We start from the raw sequence: 15,424 nt of genomic DNA, 5'->3' as shown, positions 1-15,424 counted from the left end.
CGACATACGAGGGCATTCGTCCATATTAAATGGGTCCGCTGCAGCATTTTGAGAATGGTGCGGCTACCGCTGCTGCGATCCCTGTTAAGTTTAAGACGCTTCTGTCTTATTATGACTTTGGAATCAGCGACATACGAGGGCATTCGTCCATATTAAATGGGTCCGGTGCAGCATTTTGAGAATGATGCGGCTACCGCTGCTGCGATCCCTGTTAAGTTTAAGACGCTTCTGTCTTATTATGACTTTGGAATCAGCGACATACGAGGGCATTCGTCCATGTTAAATGGGTCCGCTGCAGCATTTTGAGAATGATGCGGCTACCGCTGCTGCAATCCCTGTTAAGTTTAAGACGCTTCTGTCTTATTATGACTTTGGAATCAGCGACATACGAGGGCATTCGTCCATATTAAATGGGTCCGCTGCAGCATTTTGAGAATGGTGCGGCTACCGCTGCTGCGATCCCTGTTAAGTTTAAGACGCTTCTGTCTTATTATGACTTTGGAATCAGCGACATACGAGGGCATTCGTCCATGTTAAATGGGTCCGGTGCAGCATTTTGAGAATGATGCGGCTACCGCTGCTGCGATCCCTGTTAAGTTCAAGATGTTTCTGTCTTATTATGACTTTGGAATCAGCGACATACGAGGGCATTCGTCCATATTAAATGGGTCCGCTGCAGCATTTTGAGAATGGTGCGGCTACCGCTGCTGCGATCCCTGTTAAGTTTAAGACGCTTCTGTCTTATTATGACTTTGGAATCAGCGACATACGAGGGCATTCGTCCATATTAAATGGGTCCGCTGCAGCATTTTGAGAATGGTGCGGCTACCGCTGCTGCGATCCCTGTTAAGTTTAAGACGCTTCTGTCTTATTATGACTTTGGAATCAGCGACATACGAGGGCAGTCGTCCATATTAAATGGGTCCGCTGCAGCATTTTGAGAATGGTGCGGCTACCGCTGCTGCGATCCCTGTTAAGTTTAAGACGCTTCTGTCTTATTATGACTTTGGAATCAGCGACATACGAGGGCATTCGTCCATATTAAATGGGTCCGCTGCAGCATTTTGAGAATGGTGCGGCTACCGCTGCTGCGATCCCTGTTAAGTTTAAGACGCTTCTGTCTTATTATGACTTTGGAATCAGCGACATACGCGGGCATTCGTCCATATTAAATGGGTCCGCTGCAGCATTTTGAGAATGGTGCGGCTACCGCTGCTGCGATCCCTGTTAAGTTTAAGACGCTTCTGTCTTATTATGACTTTGGAATCAGCGACATACGAGGGCATTCGTCCATATTAAATGGGTCCGCTGCAGCATTTTGAGAATGGTGCGGCTACCGCTGCTGCGATCCCTGTTAAGTTTAAGACGCTTCTGTCTTATTATGACTTTGGAATCAGCGACATACGAGGGCATTCGTCCATATTAAATGGGTCCGGTGCAGCATTTTGAGAATGATGCGGCTACCGCTGCTGCGATCCCTGTTAAGTTTAAGACGCTTCTGTCTTATTATGACTTTGGAATCAGCGACATACGAGGGCATTCGTCCATGTTAAATGGGTCCGGTGCAGCATTTTGAGAATGATGCGGCTACCGCTGCTGCAATCCCTGTTAAGTTTAAGACGCTTCTGTCTTATTATGACTTTGGAATCAGCGACATACGAGGGCATTCGTGCATATTAAATGGGTCCGCTGCAGCATTTTGAGAATGGTGCGGCTACCGCTGCTGCGATCCCTGTTAAGTTTAAGACGCTTCTGTCTTATTATGACTTTGGAATCAGCGACATACGAGGGCATTCGTCCATGTTAAATGGGTCCGGTGCAGCATTTTGAGAATGATGCGGCTACCGCTGCTGCGATCCCTGTTAAGTTCAAGATGTTTCTGTCTTATTATGACTTTGGAATCAGCGACATACGAGGGCATTCGTCCATATTAAATGGGTCCGCTGCAGCATTTTGAGAATGGTGCGGCTACCGCTGCTGCGATCCCTGTTAAGTTTAAGACGCTTCTGTCTTATTATGACTTTGGAATCAGCGACATACGAGGGCATTCGTCCATGTTAAATGGGTCCGGTGCAGCATTTTGAGAATGATGCGGCTACCGCTGCTGCGATCCCTGTTAAGTTCAAGATGTTTCTGTCTTATTATGACTTTGGAATCAGCGACATACGAGGGCATTCGTCCATGTTAAATGGGTCCGCTGCAGCATTTTGAGAATGGTGCGGCTACCGCTGCTGCAATCCCTGTTAAGTTTAAGATGTTTCTGTCTTATTATGACTTTGGAATCAGCGACATACGAGGGCATTCGTCCATGTTAAATGGGTCCGCTGCAGCATTTTGAGAATGGTGCGGCTACCGCTGCTGCAATCCCTGTTAAGTTTAAGATGTTTCTGTCTTATTATGACTTTGGAATCAGCGACATACGAGGGCATTCGTCCATGTTAAATGGGTCCGCTGCAGCATTTTGAGAATGGTGCGGCTACCGCTGCTGCAATCCCTGTTAAGTTCAAGATGTTTCTGTCTTATTATGACTTTGGAATCAGCGACATACGAGGGCATTCGTCCATGTTAAATGGGTCCGCTGCAGCATTTTGAGAATGGTGCGGCTACCGCTGCTGCAATCCCTGTTAAGTTTAAGATGTTTCTGTCTTATTATGACTTTGGAATCAGCGACATACGAGGGCATTCGTCCATGTTAAATGGGTCCGCTGCAGCATTTTGAGAATGGTGCGGCTACCGCTGCTGCGATCCCTGTTAAGTTTAAGACGCTTCTGTCTTATTATGACTTTGGAATCAGCGACATACGAGGGCATTCGTCCATGTTAAATGGGTCCGCTGCAGCATTTTGAGAATGGTGCGGCTACCGCTGCTGCAATCCCTGTTAAGTTCAAGATGTTTCTGTCTTATTATGACTTTGGAATCAGCGACATACGAGGGCATTCGTCCATGTTAAATGGGTCCGCTGCAGCATTTTGAGAATGGTGCGGCTACCGCTGCTGCAATCCCTGTTAAGTTTAAGATGTTTCTGTCTTATTATGACTTTGGAATCAGCGACATACGAGGGCATTCGTCCATGTTAAATGGGTCCGCTGCAGCATTTTGAGAATGGTGCGGCTACCGCTGCTGCGATCCCTGTTAAGTTTAAGACGCTTCTGTCTTATTATGACTTTGGAATCAGCGACATACGAGGGCATTCGTCCATGTTAAATGGGTCCGCTGCAGCATTTTGAGAATGGTGCGGCTACCGCTGCTGCGATCCCTGTTAAGTTTAAGACGCTTCTGTCTTATTATGACTTTGGAATCAGCGACATACGAGGGCATTCGTCCATGTTAAATGGGTCCGCTGCAGCATTTTGAGAATGGTGCGGCTACCGCTGCTGCGATCCCTGTTAAGTTCAAGATGTTTCTGTCTTATTATGACTTTGGAATCAGCGACATACGAGGGCATTCGTCCATGTTAAATGGGTCCGCTGCAGCATTTTGAGAATGGTGCGGCTACCGCTGCTGCGATCCCTGTTAAGTTTAAGACGCTTCTGTCTTATTATGACTTTGGAATCAGCGACATACGAGGGCATTCGTCCATGTTAAATGGGTCCGCTGCAGCATTTTGAGAATGGTGCGGCTACCGCTGCTGCGATCCCTGTTAAGTTTAAGACGCTTCTGTCTTATTATGACTTTGGAATCAGCGACATACGAGGGCATTCGTCCATGTTAAATGGGTCCGCTGCAGCATTTTGAGAATGGTGCGGCTACCGCTGCTGCAATCCCTGTTAAGTTCAAGATGTTTCTGTCTTATTATGACTTTGGAATCAGCGACATACGAGGGCATTCGTCCATGTTAAATGGGTCCGCTGCAGCATTTTGAGAATGGTGCGGCTACCGCTGCTGCGATCCCTGTTAAGTTTAAGACGCTTCTGTCTTATTATGACTTTGGAATCAGCGACATACGAGGGCATTCGTCCATGTTAAATGGGTCCGCTGCAGCATTTTGAGAATGGTGCGGCTACCGCTGCTGCGATCCCTGTTAAGTTTAAGACGCTTCTGTCTTATTATGACTTTGGAATCAGCGACATACGAGGGCATTCGTCCATCTTAAATGGGTCCGCTGCAGCATTTTGAGAATGGTGCAGCTACCGCTGCTGCAATCCCTGTTAAGTTTAAGACGCTTCTGTCTTATTATGACCTTGGAATCAGCGACATACGAGGGCATTCGTCCATGTTAAATGGGTCCGCTGCAGCATTTTGAGAATGATGCGGCTACCGCTGCTGCGATCCCTGTTAAGTTTAAGATGTTTCTGTCTTACTATGACTTTGGAATCAGCGACATACGAGGGCATTCGTCCATGTTAAATGGGTCCGCTGCAGCATTTTGAGAATGGTGCAGCTACCGCTGCTGCAATCCCTGTTAAGTTTAAGACGCTTCTGTCTTATTATGACCTTGGAATCAGCGACATACGAGGGCATTCGTTCATGTTAAATGGGTCCGCTGCAGCATTTTGAGAATGATGCGGCTACCGCTGCTGCGATCCCTGTTAAGTTCAAGATGTTTCTGTCTTATTATGACTTTGGAATCAGCGACATACGAGGGCATTCGTCCATGTTAAATGGGTCCGCTGCAGCATTTTGAGAATGGTGCGGCTACCGCTGCTGCAATCCCTGTTAAGTTCAAGATGTTTCTGTCTTATTATGACTTTGGAATCAGCGACATACGGGGGCATTCGTCCATGTTAAATGGGTCCGCTGCAGCATTTTGAGAATGGTGCGGCTACCGCTGCTGCGATCCCTGTTAAGTTTAAGACGCTTCTGTCTTATTATGACTTTGGAATCAGCGACATACGAGGGCATTCGTCCATATTAAATGGGTCCGCTGCAGCATTTTGAGAATGGTGCGGCTACCGCTGCTGCGATCCCTGTTAAGTTTAAGACGCTTCTGTCTTATTATGACTTTGGAATCAGCGACATACGAGGGCATTCGTCCATGTTAAATGGGTCCGCTGCAGCATTTTGAGAATGGTGCGGCTACCGCTGCTGGAATCCCTGTTAAGTTTAAGATGTTTCTGTCTTATTATGACTTTGGAATCAGCGACATACGAGGGCATTCGTCCATGTTAAATGGGTCCGCTGCAGCATTTTGAGAATGGTGCGGCTACCGCTGCTGCAATCCCTGTTAAGTTCAAGATGTTTCTGTCTTATTATGACTTTGGAATCAGCGACATATGGGGGCATTCGTCCATGTTAAATGGGTCCGCTGCAGCATTTTGAGAATGATGCGGCTACCGCTGCTGCGATCCCTGTTAAGTTCAAGATGTTTCTGTCTTATTATGACTTTGGAATCAGCGACATACGAGGGCATTCGTCTATGTTAAATGGGTCCGCTGCAGCATTTTGAGAATGGTGCGGCTACCGCTGCTGGAATCCCTGTTAAGTTTAAGATGTTTCTGTCTTATTATGACTTTGGAATCAGCGACATACGAGGGCATTCGTCCATGTTAAATGGGTCCGCTGCAGCATTTTGAGAATGGTGCGGCTACCGCTGCTGCAATCCCTGTTAAGTTCAAGATGTTTCTGTCTTATTATGACTTTGGAATCAGCGACATACGGGGGCATTCGTCCATGTTAAATGGGTCCGCTGCAGCATTTTGAGAATGGTGCGGCTACCGCTGCTGCAATCCCTGTTAAGTTTAAGATGTTTCTGTCTTATTATGACTTTGGAATCAGCGACATACGAGGGCATTCGTCCATGTTAAATGGGTCCGCTGCAGCATTTTGAGAATGGTGCGGCTACCGCTGCTGCGGTCCCTGTTAAGTTTAAGACGTTTCTGTCTTATTATGACCTTTGAATCAGCGATATACGAGGGCATTCGTCCATATTAAATGGATCCGGTGCAGCATTTTGAGAATGGTGCGGCTACCGCTGCTGCGATCCCTGTTAAGTTTAAGACGCTTCTGTCTTATTATGACTTTGGAATCAGCGACATACGAGGGCATTCGTCCATATTAAATGGGTCTGGTGCAGCATTTTGAGAATGGTGCGGCTACCGCTGCTGCGATCCCTGTTAAGTTTAAGACGTTTCTGTCTTATTATGACCTTCGAATCAGCGATATACGAGGGCATTCGTCCATATTAAATGGATCCGGTGCAGCATTTTGAGAATGGTGCGGCTACCGCTGCTGCGATCCCTGTTAAGTTTAAGACGCTTCTGTCTTATTATGACTTTGGAATCAGCGACATACGAGGGCATTCGTCCATATTAAATGGGTCTGGTGCAGCATTTTGAGAATGTTGCGGCTACCGCTGCTGCGATCCCTGTTAAGTTTAGGACGTTTTTTTTTTCTTACACATTTACACACAAGTCTTTCGTCCACGAGTCTGCACTTCTTCAGGTTACAAAAATATAAACATGGTACAGGAACATATATACAGTTGACGGGAGAGTTTTGATATGAGAGGGTAACAGGGTGATGGAAAGGATGCAAATACAGGCAAAAATGAAAATATCATAAATACAAACGCAGAGGTATCAGAAGCGCAACATAACGCCAGTTCAAGGGATTACACAGGGAACGAAAATGCATGTAGGTCACGTTTTAGGAATTAAGGATAAAAAGGGGGTTATGGCGACGGAATGAGGACACAGGTGCGCAGTACAAAGGTGACCAGTGGACCGTGAGAATGTGAAGAGAGAGGTGGTCTCAGGAGTGAGTCAAACGAAGAGAATATGGAAAGAAAAATGGAGAGTTGTTTTACAGTTTGCCTGTGTGCGTGCTTATCGTTATTTATTTTATTTTATTTTATGCGAGAAATGATATTTACAGGTTAAATAATTGTAGTGGGCATGCGTGGATGTTCAAACCGTGCGGCTTCAGAGACTAATTTTGCGATTAAAAAGGATTCGCGATTTTTGAAGCGCGGAAATTCGATCAATTGAATTTTTAGGAAAATGCCGACCTATGCCATGGAGCTTATTTCATGCTCACTCCATGAACCGAGAAGAGTCCTCGTATCCCGTCTAGATGTTTTACTCTCTCTCTCTTTTCTGAGCTGCACCAAATTTGTTCGCGTGTTTGTGTGTGTCTTTTCAAGAAGGATATGAAAGCAGCATTGTCGTAGTCGAGCGGTACAACTTATCGGAGTGACTCAGAATCGACTGCATGGTACAACGATAACAGGTTTAATGTTCCAAGCAAGCACGCACTCTGTAGCTCACCCTACCAAATCACCCACTCGTCCCTTTGTCGTCGTCATCCTTACACGACAAGCGCGATGCATATTCTGCAATTGAGTTAAGCGGTAACCGCATACGACCATTTTTCGACGGAAAAACGGCGGGGGAACCGCATGCACAGATTTCCACTGCGACGGACGGTGGCGCCCTAGCGGGCGTTTCGGTACTCCGTGTTAAATTTTGACTTGGAATTAACTGATAAATATTTTGCTGCACATAGAAAAGGTTTAGTGGGACATACAAGAAGTTATCGCGGTTAAAGCGTATTCGCGAAGCAAGTGCTACAAAAGCGCCATCAGACAGCAGCGGGCGGGCGACAACATGCTAGCCACATCCCAGGTTGGTCATACGGGCATCCGAAATGCCCGCCACGTCCGCTCGTGGAGCGATAGCGCGTGGAGCGTTCCTATTGGCTTCCGTCGAACGGCCGCTTCCAATCTTCGTCGGATTTTTCGGTCCGCCGGTGTCGTCGTCCACGGTGGCCGGTTTTTCGTCGAGAATTCGTCCTATGCGGTTACCGCTTTATACGGCCAGACGAACATCCTCCCCGAGTGAATGGAGAGGATGGCGAATATGAACCACTCCAGCAAGACCACTCATGCTCGGACTTTGGCACAAACACGAGCACGGTTAAGCACAGTGATCAACAGTTACAGTTCCTGCATATTGGATTGAATGGTTTAGAAGCCTGACTTGCCAAAAAGTGCCGCTCGAGTGCACTTGCCGCCATCCCCTACTGTCTGTCCGTTTGACTCCCACGGTCGAAAAGTATATCGCCACCAAAGGAACGCGATGAGTGCTTAAGAATAATAATAATATTAATTATTATTATTAATAATTATTAATATAATTGTTATATTAATTGTTAATATAATTATTATTAATATAATTAATAATATTGTTAATCTTGATGTGAGTGAGCTAGGTAACATTCATCAGACCTCTTATATTTTTCAGTATGCGGATGACACGCTTTTGCTCTGTATTCATTCGTCCTATAGTGAGGCTTTACGTTTACTGCAGGATGACGCCTCCCGTGTTATAGATTGGTTTACTGATAATGCCGTAAGTGTTAGCCCAGTAAAATCAAGGCTCATCTGTTTTCGTGGTCTCCCAAACCGTACTGTATGCAATTTGCATTGTTAGTTATGGTACCAGGTGTTGTAATTGTGACTGTGAGTGATTGGTCTGTGTGCCATCCATAAAATATCTTGGTATACATTTGGACTTAGATTTAAAGTGGAATACGCATTTGACGTGGGGGTTAAAAAAATCGCGTTATCACTTGCTTGTTATATAATGTCAGAAGACCTTATGTCATTCGGAGGATGATATTACAGTCTCTTGGTTATTCTGTGTTAAGTTATGGTATAACAGTGTTCTTTAACTGTTCAGTTACTTGGAGGGAACTGAAGATTTTAATGTCATGAAGCACTGCAGGCGGGAACTGAGAAATGCAGAAGTGTATACCGTGTACCGTATTTTCACGAATTATGATAAAGGACAGCGGCATTATTATGTTCCAGTCATATTTTATGCTCTGCCGCATGATTCCCTTGATTTAGATTCAATTAACGCTTTAAAGGTTTTGCTGCGCTCTGTAGTAGGTACTGTGAAGTCTATTTCAGCTATCCTTTTGCAATGTGTTTTTGGGGGTTTTGAGGGCTTGTAGGATTCTTGTGTATATTAATGGGTGGTTCACTATCTGTATCTTATTGCTTGCTTTTTACCTTACTGTTGTTATCAATGTTTTAACTCTGTGTTTAAGTGTTGAGCACGCCATTGACTGTTACCTGCCCACAAGCCCCAAGGCTTAGGCGGGTACTGTTATAATCAAGATCTTCTTGGAGTAATAAACTTTAATTGAAGTGAATTGAATTGAATTGAATTATTATTATCATAATCAATACTAAGCTCTGTTTACGTGCCCAAGGATGGCACAAGACCTTGGTGTTGAAAATTAGGATAGATCAACCACGGGCGTAGGCTGGGGGGGGGGGGGGGTTGTCAAACCCCCGGAAAGCGCACCTTTGGTAGTGCATCATATAGCATGATATCGCACAATAAACGGATCAAACCCCAACGCGAAAGAGCACGAATGTCAAATATACATGGGACACAGCGTCCAGTGTGTATACCATGGGAGTACCCATACGAATATACAGGGTCTCCCAGCTAAACGCTGACATATTTTTGAAATATATATATATATATATATATATATATACTTGGTGAATGGGGTTCGGACGACCGCGAATATATGTAGCTGAAATGAAAATTGAAACACAGACTACGAAAGTACGGGAAGTAAGAAAAAAGGGATAATTTATTTACATTTAAGATACTTGGAATGCTAAAAGGGTTGTCGACGTTTCGACAGTGGCACTGTCTTCGTCAGGACTAAAGTATCCTTCAGTCCTGACGAAGACAGTGCCACTGTCGAAACGTCGACAACCTTTTTAGCATTCCAAGTATCTTAAATGTAAATAAATTATCCCTTTTTTCTTACTTCCCGTACCTTCGTAGTCTGTGTTTCAATTTTCATTTCAGCTATATATATATATATATATATATATATGTTTGTAACTCAAACGTCGCCATGCCAGAATCAGCAGTACGCAGGCAGGCAACGTTTGAGTGGATGGCGTCAGAAGGTCACGTAACACGTGATTCCTCCCGTCAGGGTGAGATAACTCCGGCTATTTTTTCATTTTATATATATATATATATATATATATTTCCCCCTATCTATATACAACATCCTGGTCGTTTGAACCTCCATTTTGTAGCGTGTATATATATATATATATATATATCACTTTTTCCTAGAAGAAATCAATTGCAACACAACATATGCTGAAGGGCACTCCTGAGGTGGGCATTAGGAAACTCCTAAGACAATGTCTTGATTAATTTTCAATAATTAACGTTTTAATTATAAAAGCTACAAAATTCTCCCAATGAGAAGATCTGTTCCTTGCGGTCACCTGATATCGTAGCCGTTCTCATAACAAAAATCCGTTCGGAAGATCTCCCGTAAAAAAATCGTGAAGGAACACCGTTTTTTTCTTTATCTTGTTTATTGCGCGTTTTAGGAGAAGCGTCTTTCTTTCACCCCCAATGTGAGATGGTCGAAAGAGCACACTATCGCCCCTTGCATCCTCTAAACATATTAAAATAAAACAGAAAATGCAGTCCAAGATGAGGGCAGTTCTGATAGAGTCACCCGGTAAATTTGTTTTTGTTTTGTTTCCGCAAGTTAAAGCTCATCTTCGACGCATGAGGCGGCACTCAGCTCCTTCACCCTGTCACATTGGGGGTGAAGGAAAGACGCGTCTCCGAAGATGCGCAATAAACAAAATAAAGAAAAAAGCGGCGTTTCTTCACCAATTTTTTGCTGACAATCTACCGAACGGATTTTTGTTCTGAACACGGCTACGATATCAGGTGACCCAAAGGAACAGATGTTCTCATTGGGACAACTTCGTAGCTTTTATAATTAAAAAATTAATTATGGAAAGTTAATTAAGACATTGTCTTAGCAGTGTGCTAATGCCTTCCTAAGGAGTTTCCTTCAGCATATGCTATATTGCAATTGATTTAATCTCGGGAAAAAGTGATATATATATATATATATTTAATAAATATGTTCGCATTTAGCTGGGACACCCTGTATACATGAGAAACGCATAGCAGACAGTTGCATCATTTGTCTGATTGTTCCATTACGTGTGTTCCATAGTAAATGCCACGGGCACAACTTGTAAGCGGATGTCAAATAATTCCAAAGTTTACCAATAAACAAGTCAAAGACGTCGACATAAATCGACATAAATTATTATTATTGAAATAAAAAGAGGAAGAAAGATAATTACGTTATGTGAATTCAGTTTCCGTTACCGTTGGCACCTTTGGATTTCGTGTACGCTTCGGTTTCTGGTAATGAAAATGATAACAAATTTGTTTAGATTTCTATTCTTGTTTCCGGTGGAATTCGGGCAGTTAACGTTTATCGTTTGTGCTACTCTTTCAGGCATCCAACCCTGCATAAAATACGCGGTCTTTGGTTACAGGGAATGGATGACAATATTGCTTCTGGGTAGCTACCGTAATTGGATCAGCCCTCGAATAACCTAACGGATTAGAAGAACAATGGCGTGCACCCGCATACAGGGTGTGGTCAGAAAATCGTGCACGCTCAGCGTCTCTGCGGTGTCATTTCGTTATTAATCTATTTAGCGTTAATTATTTAAAACAATTACGATACTCACGTATGCGCATGGGTCCCCCTTCCGGTTGCGGCAGAGGCTCTGGCGCAGCTTCAGCCAGAAGAGCCATGGTACCTTAAATGATATATGAACGTATTGATGAGGTGTCAAAAGGAATTTTATATGTAACGCGACCGCGTCGGATTTTCTGACCAGTCGGGACCAGTCAAAAAAAAAAAAAAAAGAAACGCAACCCGTGTACTTTTCCACACAGGAGTAATTTTTTGAATCCGTGTTAGCGCCGCGAAGCAACTCTTGCTATGAGCGGCGTAGAGACGTGGGCAGATGCAGAGAGTACAGCAGGAAGGAGTGGAAGACAGGGGGTTAGTATGCGTCCTGGCCCGACTTCCGGGGGAACTCTGCCGACATTCGTTTGGAAAGTCTGCCAGAAAACCCACGTAAAATCTCAGATACCACATCCGGTGGTAGGATTAAAAGCCACGAACTCTCAGTCTTCATACGGGACCTTGGCGACCACGAACGAGAGGATTCCATCAGCCATGCCGTTAGTAGCCGTAATTTGCTAAACAGCACATAACATTTCGAGAACAACAACAACAACGAAAAAGAAAAAGCTGCATTATCAAATATCATCGGGATCCCAAAAGACTCCGGATGTCCCAGGATGAACACAGATCAGTAGAGCCACTTATCAGTCGCCCCAGGCACGCTTACTGTGTGCTGACACAATGCAATTAACTAGGGCGATGGTGCTTTGTAGGGCGTAAAGCGGGTTACGTTTACGTCAACGAGCGTCCCAGACCATCACTTCTCTTCTTGTGCTGCGTTTTGTTTAGATGTTGTTCGTGTGAAATATATAAAAACTCACATAAAAAGTCTACATACAAACTATAAAAAGTCACATTTCTCAACTACAGAAAGTGCTTCTGTCTTCCTCCCTTGTTTCCGTGTCTCTCGATTTTCTTGTTCGACATCTACATACTAGCTAGCCTGCGCCCTTTCCATTTTGCCGAACCCAATTATGTCGTGGACAATTTAAGATGCTCGTTCGCGTAGAAATACGATTCATTCAAGAACACTCCAAAACCATGCAGCTACCTCCGCTACAATGATTATCTCCATAGCTTCATCAACCTATTCTCTAAAGTCTGTCTGCATGAATGTGCACGCATTGGCACACAATATACATGACCGGTCCAGTGGCGGGTCTACGCCCTGGGTTTGCGGGCGGTTTGTTTGTTGAAGCGCGTAGATGGGAGAGGAGAGAGGGAAATCCTGTTTATTTTAAATAAACTGTTTTTGGGGGGCGATCGCCCCCCCCCCTAGATCCGCCACTGGACCGTACTCATATGAGATGCCTTCATTGTGTTTATCTCCTCCTGTCGATTACGACTTACCAAAGATGAGAGCGAAAAGGAAGATGGTACGAAGGCAGGACATGGTGGCAAAGCTTCCGATTGAGTTGCTGGGAAGAAACATGAAATCGCTCGTTTGGAACAAGTAGATGAGAAACAGGCCATGCGTTACGTGAAACATCGAATATGCTTACCTGTTGAAACAATCGATGTGATTGTGGGTCCCTTGCACGTCCCCCAGTACATATATGCATGGAGCTGGTACAGGATCACTCGAAGCACGTGTTGTTCCCGGTGAGGTTTCGGTGAAACCGATGTGCGAGGAGGAAGGCCGCGCTGGCCGTGCGCCACATGTTTTGGAACGACGCTTACGGGAATCCTGGGCCACATGTGACGGATTCAGCGTAAAAGTACACGTTTGCTGCGCACTTTTCGCTGCGTTATAAACAGACGTCGATAAAGGGTCCGAAAGAGGTAGTGGAATTTCTCCACGAAATGGCTTCGCAATATTTGTTTTGCATGCTCGGAAAAGCTTTTCGTCCGTTAGTACGTTGAGGGACCGTCAAACAAACTCTGATACGTTTGGCACGTGGAACACCTGTGGTTCCACTGAAGTGCGCGAATATCTGCACATAGCAACGAGCATATTTTACATTTATCCAAGTGTTCGGGAATTTGTCTCCTTGCACGTCCCTCAATATACGGTCAACCCTTACGTACGTGCCATCATATCCAACGTGCTTGTGTACCCAAAACCGATAAAGGCGGCCAGCGTGATAATATTTTTTCCCTACACCAAACCACCCCATCTTACATCGAAAATACCGTTACGTCCAACATTATCCGAAGTGAGACAGCTGAAAAAGGGCACGTTTTCCTTTCGATGCAACTGAAAGTTCTCAAATACTAAGCGGTCGCTGTCACTACACCACGTAATATAATAATAACTTAATAATTGGGTGTTTACGTCACGAGACAACTGAGATCATGAGCGACGCCACAGCGGTCGGTCTGTAGATTGCTTTTGCCACCTTAGGTTATTCAACGTGCGATGAAAGCTAATCACACGGCACCCCGTATTTAACGTCCCTCACGAAAGACGACGTGTCTAAGCAACTTGTACCCTGCCACCAAGTTGCTGACGTCCTCGGCCGGGATCGAACGGAGCGGAGTTCATCCGGAGCCGACGGTCGGGTCATTATACTGGTAAGCTCATAGGGTAAGGTATGCCTTCTGCAGTTAAACAAACAAATAAACTAAATGAAAAAGCTTCTGTCATCAGATATTTCTGCTACATATTTTAAAAATGCTAGAGGGTGCTTTTGTTCTTACTATGACAGCCGTGACACGCATGTGAAGCTCGAGTCGTGATGCACCGCTCTTACAGATATCGAAGACATCAACGTCTGCCACAGCGAATGTTTTCGGGAAACAATAAACCGCCATTTCTTGAAGTGGTCTGTACTGAACCATTCTCATTTATATTAGTAGTACAGCATCTATGAGATTCACAAACATTGCCACCAGGGCAGCGTCATCGTCGCGTCTGGGCCCGCTTTTTTGGTGATTTTTTTCCCGTACGCGAGAGGCGGCGCCCGGGTGGAGGGCCGCTCGCGCGCTTACCGATGGGCGGCGCATGGCCGGACGGCTGCCCGCGCGCTTACACTCGCAAATTGTTAAGCCTGGGCCGTCTTCTTTCGCCATTTTTCCGCCTGGGCCGACTTGACTTGCAATTTTTTTCCCCGATACAACAGGTGTGTTGTAGGTGGTTTACATGCAAATATAGACATGCAAAGGATAGCCATACACAAAAGTACAAGTGAAAACATATTTATTAAAGTCATTAGTGCCGGGAATTATGCTATGACTCTGTGTGAAGGAGAAAGCCAGCCCAAAAAACCTGAAGCAGAAGAAACACAATACAATACACAAAATAAACAACATACTTATTACAGGTATGATGCGATACCATTGAACGGGTATCACACATCATACACAATATTTTCATATGAACCTTCATACACACACGTTTTCAATGAATCAGAATTAAAATGGGTACCACATTTAATCAAATATATTTTTAATCAGTACGATTACAATCAAAATTATAAGTTTTATTATAAAAAGTCTAACATTATTATATGAATGACCATAGTGGAGTTTTTATGACAAAGTTCTGATAGATGTACGTTACTTCAAGCACAATAGCTAGGTTGAATATTCCAATATGGCACAAATTTAATTAATCACATTCTTATGAAGTGATCGGTGGTCGGCACGTTGGCGGAGGGCAGTGCATTCGTTTACCGTCGCGCATTTTTCAACCTGAGCCGACTTCACTCGCGATTTTTTTTCCAGCACGCGGTGGGGGGCGGTCCGACTGCTCACCAGCGGGCCGAAGGGCTGAGCGTGCCCTTATCATTGTCATTTTTCACCCTGGGCCGACTTCTTTGGCGATTTTTCCGCCTGCGCCGACTTCGTTCGCATTTTTTTAGGTGGCGCGTGGGCACTTTACACAGGTGGGGACATGCACACTGACAACACTTGGGCCGACTTCATTCACATTTTTCACCCTGGGCCGTCTTCATTCATATTTCTTCTCGCTAGAACAGCTGCG

Source organism: Ornithodoros turicata, unplaced genomic scaffold (assembly GCF_037126465.1).
Source record: "Ornithodoros turicata isolate Travis unplaced genomic scaffold, ASM3712646v1 ctg00001054.1, whole genome shotgun sequence".
Taxonomy (NCBI): domain Eukaryota; kingdom Metazoa; phylum Arthropoda; class Arachnida; order Ixodida; family Argasidae; genus Ornithodoros; species Ornithodoros turicata.
Note: the sequence above shows the minus strand (reverse complement) of the source record.